This window comes from Mytilus edulis, chromosome 1, assembly GCF_963676685.1.
Source record: "Mytilus edulis chromosome 1, xbMytEdul2.2, whole genome shotgun sequence".
Classification (NCBI taxonomy): domain Eukaryota; kingdom Metazoa; phylum Mollusca; class Bivalvia; order Mytilida; family Mytilidae; genus Mytilus; species Mytilus edulis.
The window spans coordinates 53,137,224-53,149,342 of NC_092344.1; the positions used below are offsets into that span (position 1 = coordinate 53,137,224).

Sequence of the window (12,119 nt, forward strand, 5' to 3'; positions counted from 1 at the left end):
CAAATCCTTGTTCAAACCATGGAAGTAATATTTAAATATTATTTCCATGTTCAAACTTAGAAGTATAAAATATGCCCGTAATGCAAGTTTCGAAATTTTTCAATAAATTTTATACATTATTTCTCGTACCTAGTGAGGAAAAATACATATTTAAAAAAAAAATCAAATTACAACTATTTCGAATTGTTCTCTATGTGTTATAGGAGTCGCAGTCTATTGGTACAAAAAAATACCAGCAATTAAAAAATCAAATATTTCTTTCACCTGTATCCAATCGAAAAAAAAATTCATTTTAGTCTTTGATCTAGATGCAAAAGACTACAATGCTCCTTACTGTTTAAAACAGTCTACTCAAAGTTGATAAAGGTAAATCTTTAAAAGCATTGTCTTACCTCCTCTCTACCCATTACTGTCCTATGTAAAGTTGCGAATGATACATTTCTAGAGAAGACTTCTTAAAGAAAAAGAAAGTTAAATTTTTGTGTTCAATTATACAAACATGTGTTTTTATATTATGCTAATAACGGAATAGAAACTAAGTCGATATCTTATATGAAAAATGTTTTTTATAATTACGGTATGATCTGCGGTATGATTATGTTCAATATCATAATGCTCAGTTTGTGATAAATGGGTGTCAAAATGTATTAAACAAAAATCGAAAGACCAGTTTCAACAAGAATGCTTTGTTGTTATTGCAGAATCGCAGAAAACTTAATGTTGTCGTATTTTTAAAAAGAATTAACAATTTGAAAACTACTTTTCATTTTTATCTTACTAAATTCATTTATATATTATGCAAATATAGATGTGGTATTCGCCACTTGCCGATCGAGTCTGGAAGGTGGCAGAATTTACAGAAAGAAAACATAATCTGCCGTCTCTGTGACACAAACAGCATTGGTGACGAGTACCGTTACATTATGAATTGTGGAACATTTAAACTATAGAAAGAAGGAATTTTTTACGGAACTACTGTTAGTCAAACCCTAGTAGTTGATAAACAGTTAAACACGTCAAATGTTGTTATATTAGAAAAAAAAAGTACAAGTACACGGCCGACACTCGGCTAACCGAGAGATTAGTCGGTTAATCTATATTAATGAGTATGCAGCTATATGGGCGATTGGTCTGTTAATCGTGTTGGTTATACGTCTGTTAAGAGTAAAACGCTTAATTTAATGTTAAACTGTATTAAATATACAGATTTTTGGCATGTTATAAGCACCAAATCAAAAAAAGAAAAGTGTCTGACAAAATGATATCTATCAGAACATTTTGCACTTGTAAAAACATTTCTTAGTCTGCGCAGTTCTCAGTAAAACAAAAAGGCGTCGCGCAAGTATGTAGTATTTATGCTTATACGCATATCAATTTTTTTAATGAAAGGCGAAATAATTGAGATTATAAAAATTTTATATTTTCAATAATCTGGTTTAATTCAATCAAATATTCGTGTGGGTGCGTGGGCGTTGCAGCCTGTAGCTCAATGCCATATTCGGCATGGCCATAGCGGCGATCGTAGCATGAATCAGAATTTTGGAATTCCCGTATCGGGCACTTGTTAATTTGCTGTCGACAAGAAAGCAAGTGTTACGCAAATAAGTTAAAATATCCAGAAAAAGAAGATGCCTAACAAGAGAAATGCCGTTGGATCGCCATCAAGGGCCATGGGGAAGAACAGAAGAACGACCAGCAGGACAGGAGGAAAGAAAGTGCAGCCCGAAGAAATTGCCCAAAAGAAAGACGGAGCTGACCGGAGAAGATCTGCCAAGAAAACAAAAGAGGTCGGACATGTGGTGGCAGACGTACCTGAGGAAAATACTGATATCTCATCAGGTAATGAGTCGGAGGAAGATGCACGGGCATTCCCCTCTTTAAGGCACGAAATTGCAAATAATTCCATTGATTTCACTCCGTCACAAGAATCTAGCGTTCATGACACAGTGGGGGAACACGTGTCTTTTAAAATTAAAGAAAAAATTTGGGAGGGAAAATTTATAGAGCTTCATTCTCTTTTGAGAACGCAAAAAGAAATGAAAGAGGTTGACGAGGGCGATTTGAAATTAAAAAGGGGGAAAATTTGCATTGAAAAAAGATCGTCGGGGGTTTATTTGTCAATAAATGAATGGACTTCAGCATTCATGATTTTTATGAGTGTCTACATTGAGAAATACAACACACGGGCACAGGAATTGTAAAAATATATGCGCGATATAAGATTAGCGGCAACTAGGTCAGAAAACTGGGCTACCTATGACGAGCAATTTAGGCTAAAAATAGAAAAGAATCCTAATTTATTTTGGGGAAATATACACGGTGAATATTGGCTATTACACATCACATCTCCCACAGTACACAACAGTGTGTCAGTGCAATCACAGGGTTATAGAACAGATACACAAAATCGTGGTAATTATAACTCAAATGCAGCTACACTTCCAAACAATAGAACACATAAAAAATCACAGGTAACTAGTGGAAGTGTAAATATGTCATGTAAATACTATAATAATGGTACTGACTGTCCCTACTTCCCTCGTTGTAGGTTTAAACACATATGTGAAATATGCAGTGGCAAACACAGAAAAGCCCAATGTAATAACCGGGCGCAAGGAAGAAATAACATAAAGTATTAATTTTTATTCATTGGGAAATACTCCTATAAAAGTATCAGTCTTGGAAAATTATTTAGAATTCTACCCACTTAACAATGTAGCACATGAAATTATATCTGGTTTCAAATACGGTTTTTCATTAAAATATTTTGGCTCTAGGGAACCAAGGGAGAGTTCCAATTTAAAAAGTGCATTACAGCAGAGACATATATACACAGAGATTGGCAACTGTAACAGTGGTCAGCGAAATCTAACCCAAACATCGCATCACGCGAGACTTTAACGAGATCGCCATTTTGATTTTATCACGACAAGTACACCACCTCGCTTCAATTTTTATTTTACATCAAGCATTTCAAAACAGCATAATGTAAGTATATATTTCAATTTCGTATGTGAATTACCTTGTTTTATTCAGTTTGTAGTAGTTATTAGTTAAAATATTGCGACGATTAACGTTAATTGCAGTATATAATAAAGGAAGATTGGCCGACATGCACGTTATGAAATTTTTTAACCCCTGTCTGTTTACACTTTATAAACTTTTCCGTCTTCAGAGAAATATTGTACCCAGCATATGCATTACTTTCCTATGACAAACTGGATTGGTATATATAGGTTGTTTTTTTTCATATTTTCAACCACTTTGATGCAATTTACAGTTAAAAACCAGTATTATAGCGGCCATGTTTTTTTTTTTTTGCTTCAATATCAAGACAGACCCCTGTCTGTTTACACTTTATAAACTTTTCCGTCTTCAGAGAATTATTGTACCCAGCACATGCATTACTTTCCTATGACATACTGGATTGGTATATAGAGGTTGTTTTTTTCATATTTTCAACCACTTTGATGCAATTAACAATTAAAAATCAGTATTATAGCGGCCATGTTTTTTTTTTTGGCTTCAATATCAAGACAGACCCCCGTCTGTTTACACTTTATAAACTTTTCCGTCTTCAGAGAATTATTGTACCCAGCACATGCATTACTTTCCTATGACATACTGGATTGGTATATAGAGGTTGTTTTTTTCATATTTTCAACCACTTTGATGCAATTTACAATTAAAAATCAGTATTAAAGCTGTCGGCCATGGTGTTTTGCTTCAATATCAAGACAGACCCCTGTCTGTTTACACTTTATAAACTTTTCCATCTTCAGAGAATTATTGTACCCAGTACTTGCATTACTTTCCTATGATATACTGGATTTGGGTATAAAAATTGTTTTTTTCATTATTTCCACCACTTTGATGACATTTACAATTTTATATATGTATTTACATTCAGTATCTGACAGCTTTTTTTTAACAGGATCCTGCACGTTATAAAAGAACAAAGATGTTGATCAAATTTACCTAACAGTGCAGCATACAAGAGATAAAATATCATACATGTGCTGAATGTAGGACTCCAAAGTCTTTCTGATTGAAAATAAGACTCCCTGGCAAATAGGAACAACTATTAGTGATGACTTTATCCGAATGTGACGGCACTGTCATGTAGTGGACTGATTACTACTATCAATGTAATACTTAACAATGGTTTTGTAAGAGAGAAAATTACATGAGCTTATCCTGACTGTAAAAACACCATACTATTGTAGTTAATATGCCAAACTTGGTGTACATGTGTATGCGATTTTTGTGCAATTGATGGCGAGACCATTGAACTAAAAACAAATACAAGACTCTGCATTCAATCTATTGAATTTGAAGCAGAAGTGATACAGTGGCAGTTGTGCAGATGGATAAAAAAGCAAATAAATATCTTGTGTTCAACTTCATTTGTCCTCTTTATGTTTACAAAGTTTACATGTACATAGTTTTTACATACATGTACATGTATAACAATATGATGATGTAGTATGATTGCTAATGAGACCATGATTTACATGTATGACTATCATTGGAAGGCCACTCTATAATATCTTTGTACATCATGAGAATGGAAAATGCTACCCTTGTAGCATAAAGGTAGCATAATGTAAAAAAAGAGAAACTGTTCATTTATCTTACAACACCCCTGTGATATATCTTGACAGTACTAAATAGCAAAATATTTCGTTTCACAAATTCCTTCCTCTCCATGGAAAGTAATATATTTAATTGTTTACATGAAATGACAAAATGTGTAGAAAAAGAAGCAAGAAATGTCCACTCTAGACTACTACTGTACACTAGTCGCTCACATTGGTCACCATCTATGTTTGTTTCAGTCCTTTAACAAATTGTCAATAGTGCTTATTTATATTTATCTGTTTCAGTTTTCCATGTCCTCATTCTGTGATCACTATTTCACCTCTCCTGTTTTGAAAAAAATGTTTATGCTAATATTTTCTGCAATAAATTGAAAAGGCACAGATGCTATGACTAAACAGAAATGTGAGGTATATGTCAATGAGACAACAACCCAACGACAACAATATTCTTTGCACATCTATGAATGTTTAAGAATTCTTGTGAAGGTCAAAAGCACATAACATGTACTTATATATCCATAACCTGGTACATGTATGTACCTATTGATGCATTCCGTCCTAAATTAACACAAGTTGTGTGAAGAGACCAAGCAGTTTATATGCTTATAAAAAAGCTGATATTAAAATGAATTAGTGACTACTGTATAACAAATTCCGGGAATGAGACTATTTTATTTAAAACAGATGACATCTGTTTTAAATAAAAGATATTGGTGGAAAAGGTTTAAACAGAAGCAGGAGATGTCAAGGGGCAATACAAAAAGTACAAGGTCGTGTAACACGGAGGAAAAAATAACAAATGAAAAGAAAATAACTGCACCGAAAATTACCTTGAACAACATAAACCTGCAAAAGATCAGATAAAACTTGTGCACAATTTTAAATCTTTCTAATTTCAAACTCAAGTATCACTACCCGATAGGAAAGAGTAAAGATAAGAATGTTGTAGTACTCCGGGGATCTATGAAACAAAACATTAAAATTCTACAGTTCAGCAGGGCATTTTAATGTACTTATGTTATGATACAAATTGTTTTTAATCAGAGTCTGTGATATTATAAAGTCTTAAAAAAAACTACAAATAATGACAGATTCATATTCAATATTTCATGGCAGCAAAAATAGTGATTTCGACAACACTGTAATGTACGTTCATTTAGGAAATTTATGCAAAGGTTCCATAAATAATTTTATTCTAGGTCAATCGACAATTAAAAATATAATTAAATTAAAACAGATATAAAATCAGTTTCTCACGATACAAAATTCTACTGGCTACACATTTTTTATATATGAAAAAGTAGCTTCATTTCTATTTTTGACATGTTAAACATGTTAAAAGACTTTTTGTTTTCCTGATTGAATACTAGTATTGCCCAGTGCTTCTGTTAAAATAAAGTTTTGGTCATGGTTAAAATAATGATATGTCAGAATTTGTTTAGTTTTAAAAAAACAATTACCAAGTAATAATCCATATAGAACTTCACCTCCGGCAAAATTCAGGTGATCGGCGGGCAATAAATTGCGTAATCGCACACCTGTGAATCAACAGTCACAACTCTAAGGGACTAATTACCGGAAAATCGGACACACATAATTTCACTGCGTAATTAAGGAACAAACTATTGCAAAGATATGCGGTAAAGAAAAGTTTTTTGTAATAACAATTGATCATTACCAGATTTGAATTTTTAAATTATATGAAATGCAGAAAAACATATTTTTCTCAATAAATACATAAAAATGAATATAACGATTTCAAGTAATTTTTTTTAGAAAAGAAATTATAAATGATCTGAAATAATTTTCCCATTGCTTTTCTTGATTATCTATCGAGGTTATTCATCCCTGACTTGATTACATGGTCTAATATTTATCGACGAGAATCTCATCCCGGGCCGCGATCTTTAACGGGATTTCACGGAGTTGCCAATCTCTGTGTATATATGTCTCTGATTACAGCTACCCAAAATTTTTAAAGAAAAATTAATGAAGGAAGTTAAAACCAAAAAAGGATAGGGATTTCAGACTTATTCAACATTTATCCTATCCTGAGAATAATTCAATAAACGATTTTATTGATAAAGATCATTGTTCAGTGCAGTACAGTTCAGTGGACGAAGCAGCATGTTTGATTAATAGACACAAAACATTTGCCCGATTAAGTCAGTGTGACGTAAAAGCGGCTTTTCGTTTGTTGCCAATTGCCCCGCACGATTTTGACTTGTTGGGGATAAAATTTCAGGATGAATATTATCTTAATAAAATGATCCCTATGGGGGCCTCAATAAGTTGTGCCCTGTGGGAGAAATTTGCAAAAGCTTTGCATTGGATAATACAGCTAAAAAGCGGAAATGATGATATCCTCCATTATTTAGATGATTTTCTTTTTGTCGAGTCGATCCAAACATCAAAAGTTGGCAATACTTTGAAGTTATTCCAAGAGGTATGCAACAAAATAGGTATTCCTCTTGCTAGTGACAAGACTACTTTGCCGACTACATTACTTATGTTTTTGGGTATAGAATTTGATACACAGAATTTAATCATGCGACTTCCAAATGAAAAACTTGTCAAACTCTCACAAAAAATCAGAGATACCTTGGACAGTTCTAAAATAACTCTTAAAGATATGCAATCCCTTCTTGGGCTCCTGAATTTTGCTTGTAAGGTAGTTGCTCCAGGCCGCACCTTCTGTCGCAGACTCATAAATTCAACAATTGGGGTAAGAAAATCGTATTTCAAAAAACAAGCAAATGAAAGCAGATTTAGAAGTTTGGTTAGACTTTTTAAAACAATACAATGGTGTAACTGTAATAACAGACAATGTATGGGTTTCAAATGAAAAATTAGAGTTGTTCACTGATAGTGCAGGGGGGTCCAAAGGCGGGTATGGGATCTATTTTGCAGGTCAGTGGGCCCAAGGCACATGGCCAAAACATTGGGTTGAGACTGGAATCACCAGAGATATGACATTGTTAGAGTTGTTTCCAGTTGTAGCTGCTCGTATGTCCTGGGAATCCTATTTTGTTAACAAAAAAGTTATTTTTCATGTTGATAATCAGGCGGTTGTTCAAATCATTAATATGAAAACTAGCAAGTCAAGTAGAGTTATGACTTTAGTAAGACAGATGGTTTTAATGAACTTAAAAAATAATACATTAGTTAAGGCAATTTATATCCCTTCAAAACAAAACCAGGTGGGGCACTAATAACTGGAGCATTGGTAATACGAGTGTTTTCCCCGGTCACTCCCCATGGTAGGTGGTGGTGTAACCGTGTTTAACTACCAGGGGTTTTATGACACTATGTCAACATAGGTCAGCTGATAGCCATTGTGTATAGGTAATCGGTAGTCACCCTGGCGCCTCAACAAAATATTATAAAATACTCTGTAGCCAAAGTAATGCCACAAAGTAAAAATGTATATTCTAGTCATGAAAATGTAAATACAAGTTGGTGTAATAAAATGTATGTTTAATTCAAAGGATTGTTTTTGTATTAGTTGTAAAAGTTATAAATGAAAAACAGAGGATGGAACCTCTACACAAATGAGTATAATATACAGAAAGTCTGTATAATGTTAATTTTGGTATTTGTGAATTACGGTAAAACAACAGATAAAGAGAGACAACTCTAGATGAATTTTTAATCACTTTGTGATTAAAGGTAGGACTTCAACATAGTTTAGAAATACGTCAACAACTCTTGATCGTTGTTCCTCATCTCATTGTTATTCGTTCAGTATTGATATAGGGTCTTCTTCTATGAGTATTGCAATTAAACAAATTTAGATATCATTTAAAGGACAAAAAATAGTACTGTGGTTCTATAAAATAAATTGACATTAGTAAATATTTCATAATTGTAAAATAACGTGAATATTACGACGTTTTAGTGAAAATTATGGGAATAAAGTCTGTTAATGGGTTGGACAATTGAAATTGTGTCAGTTAAGAGTTATTTAGCCACGACAATAATTTTGCTACCTTTATATTTTCCCCTTGAAAAATTTAAGAATGAGATAAACAAAAATGACAATACGGTGCCACAGTATCTTAGAAGGAGCATTTTATTTTGACTTTCTTTGCATTTTATTGAAGGGTTATTTTAAGTTTCAATTAATTTTATTCCGTTTAGTTCCTTTCTACATAAGTGCATAGGAGAACTACAGTTGTCTATGGTGGCCGGTGAAGTTCATTTCGCGTTTTCGCGATTTCGCCTTTCATATTCTATAGGGCGAAAACACGAAATCGCGAAAAGGGAAATGGCGAAGTCTAAAACGTGAAAATGCGAAGTCTAAAACGTGAAAATGCGAAGTCGAAAACGAGAAATCGGTTTCGCGTTTTTGACTTCGCAATTTCGCGTTTTCGCTATATAGAATATGTAAGGCGAAGACGCTAAAGCGCTAAAACGCAAAATGGCATTAACCTGCCACCATAGTTGTCCGCATGTAAACTTCTAGAATTTGTCACCAATATAAGTACAGCGCAATCCGTTACTGTTTCAACAGCCATCGGTGTTTCATGTGTGTATTCTTAAAAGAGTATTATTTTTCTCTCGCTTTTAGCAATGTATCACTCTCTACTGTTCTTATATATTATTCCAGATTCTCGTGTATACCATGAGGGTCCGGATTGGGGGTATTGTTTATTTCTGTATTCTTTAAATTGTTATGTCATTTTTTTCTACATTTTATTTATCTTACTCGTTATTCTTTCTTTATTTTTCATATTTTGTCATCCCAATATATTTTACTTACTGATGTTTATATGTCTCTGATTTATATTCTGGTTACCAATGTAGATGACAAATGTGTGTCATTCATGACAATTAAACAGAATCAACATGATTTATGCGATCATTCTTGGATGAAATTAATATTACTTTAATATTACACTTTTTGAAACCATTTTTATCAATTTTCAATTTCATGTGTTGTTTCCGTATACGTTATGTTTCATTGCTCATGTATTGTTTTCGTATATTTTAGCCGCTCGTCTTGAGCCTACTCATTTGATCCGATAACACCCCATCTATATAGCATTGCCAAATAAAATTATAATTTTATTGCCATTCATAACTCTTAACAGACCAATTAACAGACCGGGTTTTATACATCCGACCAATAAACAGACCAGGTTTTAAATAAAGATTGATTTATGTCACCAAAATACAGATGTTCGTGTAGATTTTTCACACAATGATTTCAATATGATGAACAAACATAATGCCTTTATTTTTTCGATGTTCAAAATATTGAATGCAAGTAAATTTAACCAATGTGTCATTTTGTGTACATGTTATGTGTGTAAAATGTGTATAAATTTATTGATGAGTAAACCGCCTTTTCATTTTATAGATCTTACATCGAAGCTAGAAAAATAATAATTACACCACTGAATTCAGTACATTGAATTGTTTTGTTAGACATCATCATGAATACTTTTTATGATGAAAATATATTTTAGAAAGTTATACAATGAAACATGCTGAACTTTCAATGATTTTCTCGATAACACCTGATTAACAGACTTTAGCCAACCCGATTAACAGACCAACCGCCGATATAGCCGCATACTCAATATAGATTAACCGACCAATCTCTCGGTTAGCCGAGTGTCGGCCGTGAAGTATGTGAAAGTCAGTTCTCCAAGTTAATTTAATTGTATCTTACAGTAATTTTTATGTATATTCTCGATATCTAGTAATTGAAGTTTTATGAGAAATAAAGTATTCGTATTCCTTTAAACCATTAATTACACGAAGACAGTCTACGGGTAAAGTACAAGTGAATATATTATAAAGATTATATTTAATCCTGATCCGTCCTTGTAAATGCAAAACTCTGGATTCTCTTTGATATTTTCCTGAGAGATCATAAAAGACAAATCTAACCAGACTTTCAAAAGTTTGCCAAAAATGAATAGAAATAAAAGATTTCTGTGTAGACGAGTAACAACACTGCAATAGCATGATTAGAAAATTTGACCAAATGAATGAAATAAACTTTAAAAAAGTAAGTGACCATCTTTCTAGAGGCGAAAACCACGCATATCGAGTTACGTCGACCAAAGAGAATAAGCGAATAAATAATAATTATGATGCCAATTTCATGAAATTATACGGTTTTAATTAGAAAACAATCTGAAACACGATTCGTGATTCCCCATGTAAATAAATTAAAACAGAATTGTAATTTTTATTCTTAAATTAAATTCTGAAATACAAAGGCATGGCTCTGATACTTGACAGTTCAGCGAATACTATTACATAAAATGCACGATGCTATTGACCGAACACAAAGGTGAGAGATTCAAATTGTAAAATCAGCCGCTGGACGGTAGAATTTCTATCAATCATTCAACGATAATAAAAGACTTTTGAGTGTAAAAGTATGATAGAAATACGTTTAATTTGTTGAAATAACACCTTTTTATAAAATGGAATGCTTGTTAAACTGTTCCAGTCATGGTAACTAGTAACTGTCAGTCCATTTAAAAAAATAAAAAATAATGTTCCCATAGGAAAAATATATCTTCCCATGGGAAGAATAAATGTTCCCAAGGGAAAAAGGTGTTCCCATGGGAAGAAACATTAGTTCCCATGGGAAGAAAAATTCCCTTGCTAAATTTCCCATGGGAAGAAACTATCTACCAATGTTCCCATGGGAAATTGTAGTTCCGATGGGAACTTTAACTTTTCCCATGGGAACTTTGAATATTCCATGGAAATTTGAATATACCCATGGTAATTTTTAAATTTCCCATGGGAAATGTACTTTTAAGCAGCTATGGTGACAACAGTGACATGTTGGGAAATATGGGGAAATTTGATATTTTTGATTATCTATCACTTGGGCAAAAAATATTTTTGATATCTTGTAAACCGACAAAGTCAGATTTGCCAATCCTGGAATGGCAAATTTGTCCCGCACGGTGTTTGGTCCTGACAATATATCAACTCATTTTGTAAAAGAAGTTCATCATGAAATTTCACCAATAATATCTGACTTGTTTAACTCATCAGTAAATACAGACACAGTACCAAACGACTGGAGAGAGGCCATGGTTACACCAGTTTTCAAAAAGGGAGCAAAATCTAAACATGAAAACTACAGGCCCATCTCTCTAACCTGTATTCTAAGTAAATCACCAGAACACATTATTGTATCATCCATAATGAAACATCTAGACATTCACGATTTACTAGACCCACTGCAGCATGGTTTAATTTAGATCAAAAGTTAGCTGTGAAACACAACTTCTACTATTTACACAGCAAATACTTGATTATATTTCAAAACGGTAAACAAACTGACGCAGTTGTCATAGACTTTTCAAAAACGTTTAATAAAGTGGACCATCAAAGACTTATCCTAAAACTGAAAAAAAAGTAAAAACACAAAAATACTGAACTCCAAGGAAAATTCAAAAAGGAAAGTCCCAAATCAAATGGCAAAATCAAATGTTCAAACACATCAAACGAATGGATAACACCTGACTTGGTACAGGCATT

General features: G+C 33.0%; 1 long non-coding RNA gene across 1 annotated transcript; it reads left to right on the forward strand.

Moving 5' to 3' along the window:
- Window positions 1-1,399: 1,399 nt before the first annotated feature.
- Window positions 1,400-4,406, forward strand: LOC139484877 (uncharacterized). Its single transcript, XR_011655183.1, has 2 exons — window positions 1,400-2,988; window positions 3,935-4,406. It is a non-coding gene; the product is annotated as an uncharacterized lncRNA (long non-coding RNA).
- Window positions 4,407-12,119: the final 7,713 nt, after the last annotated feature.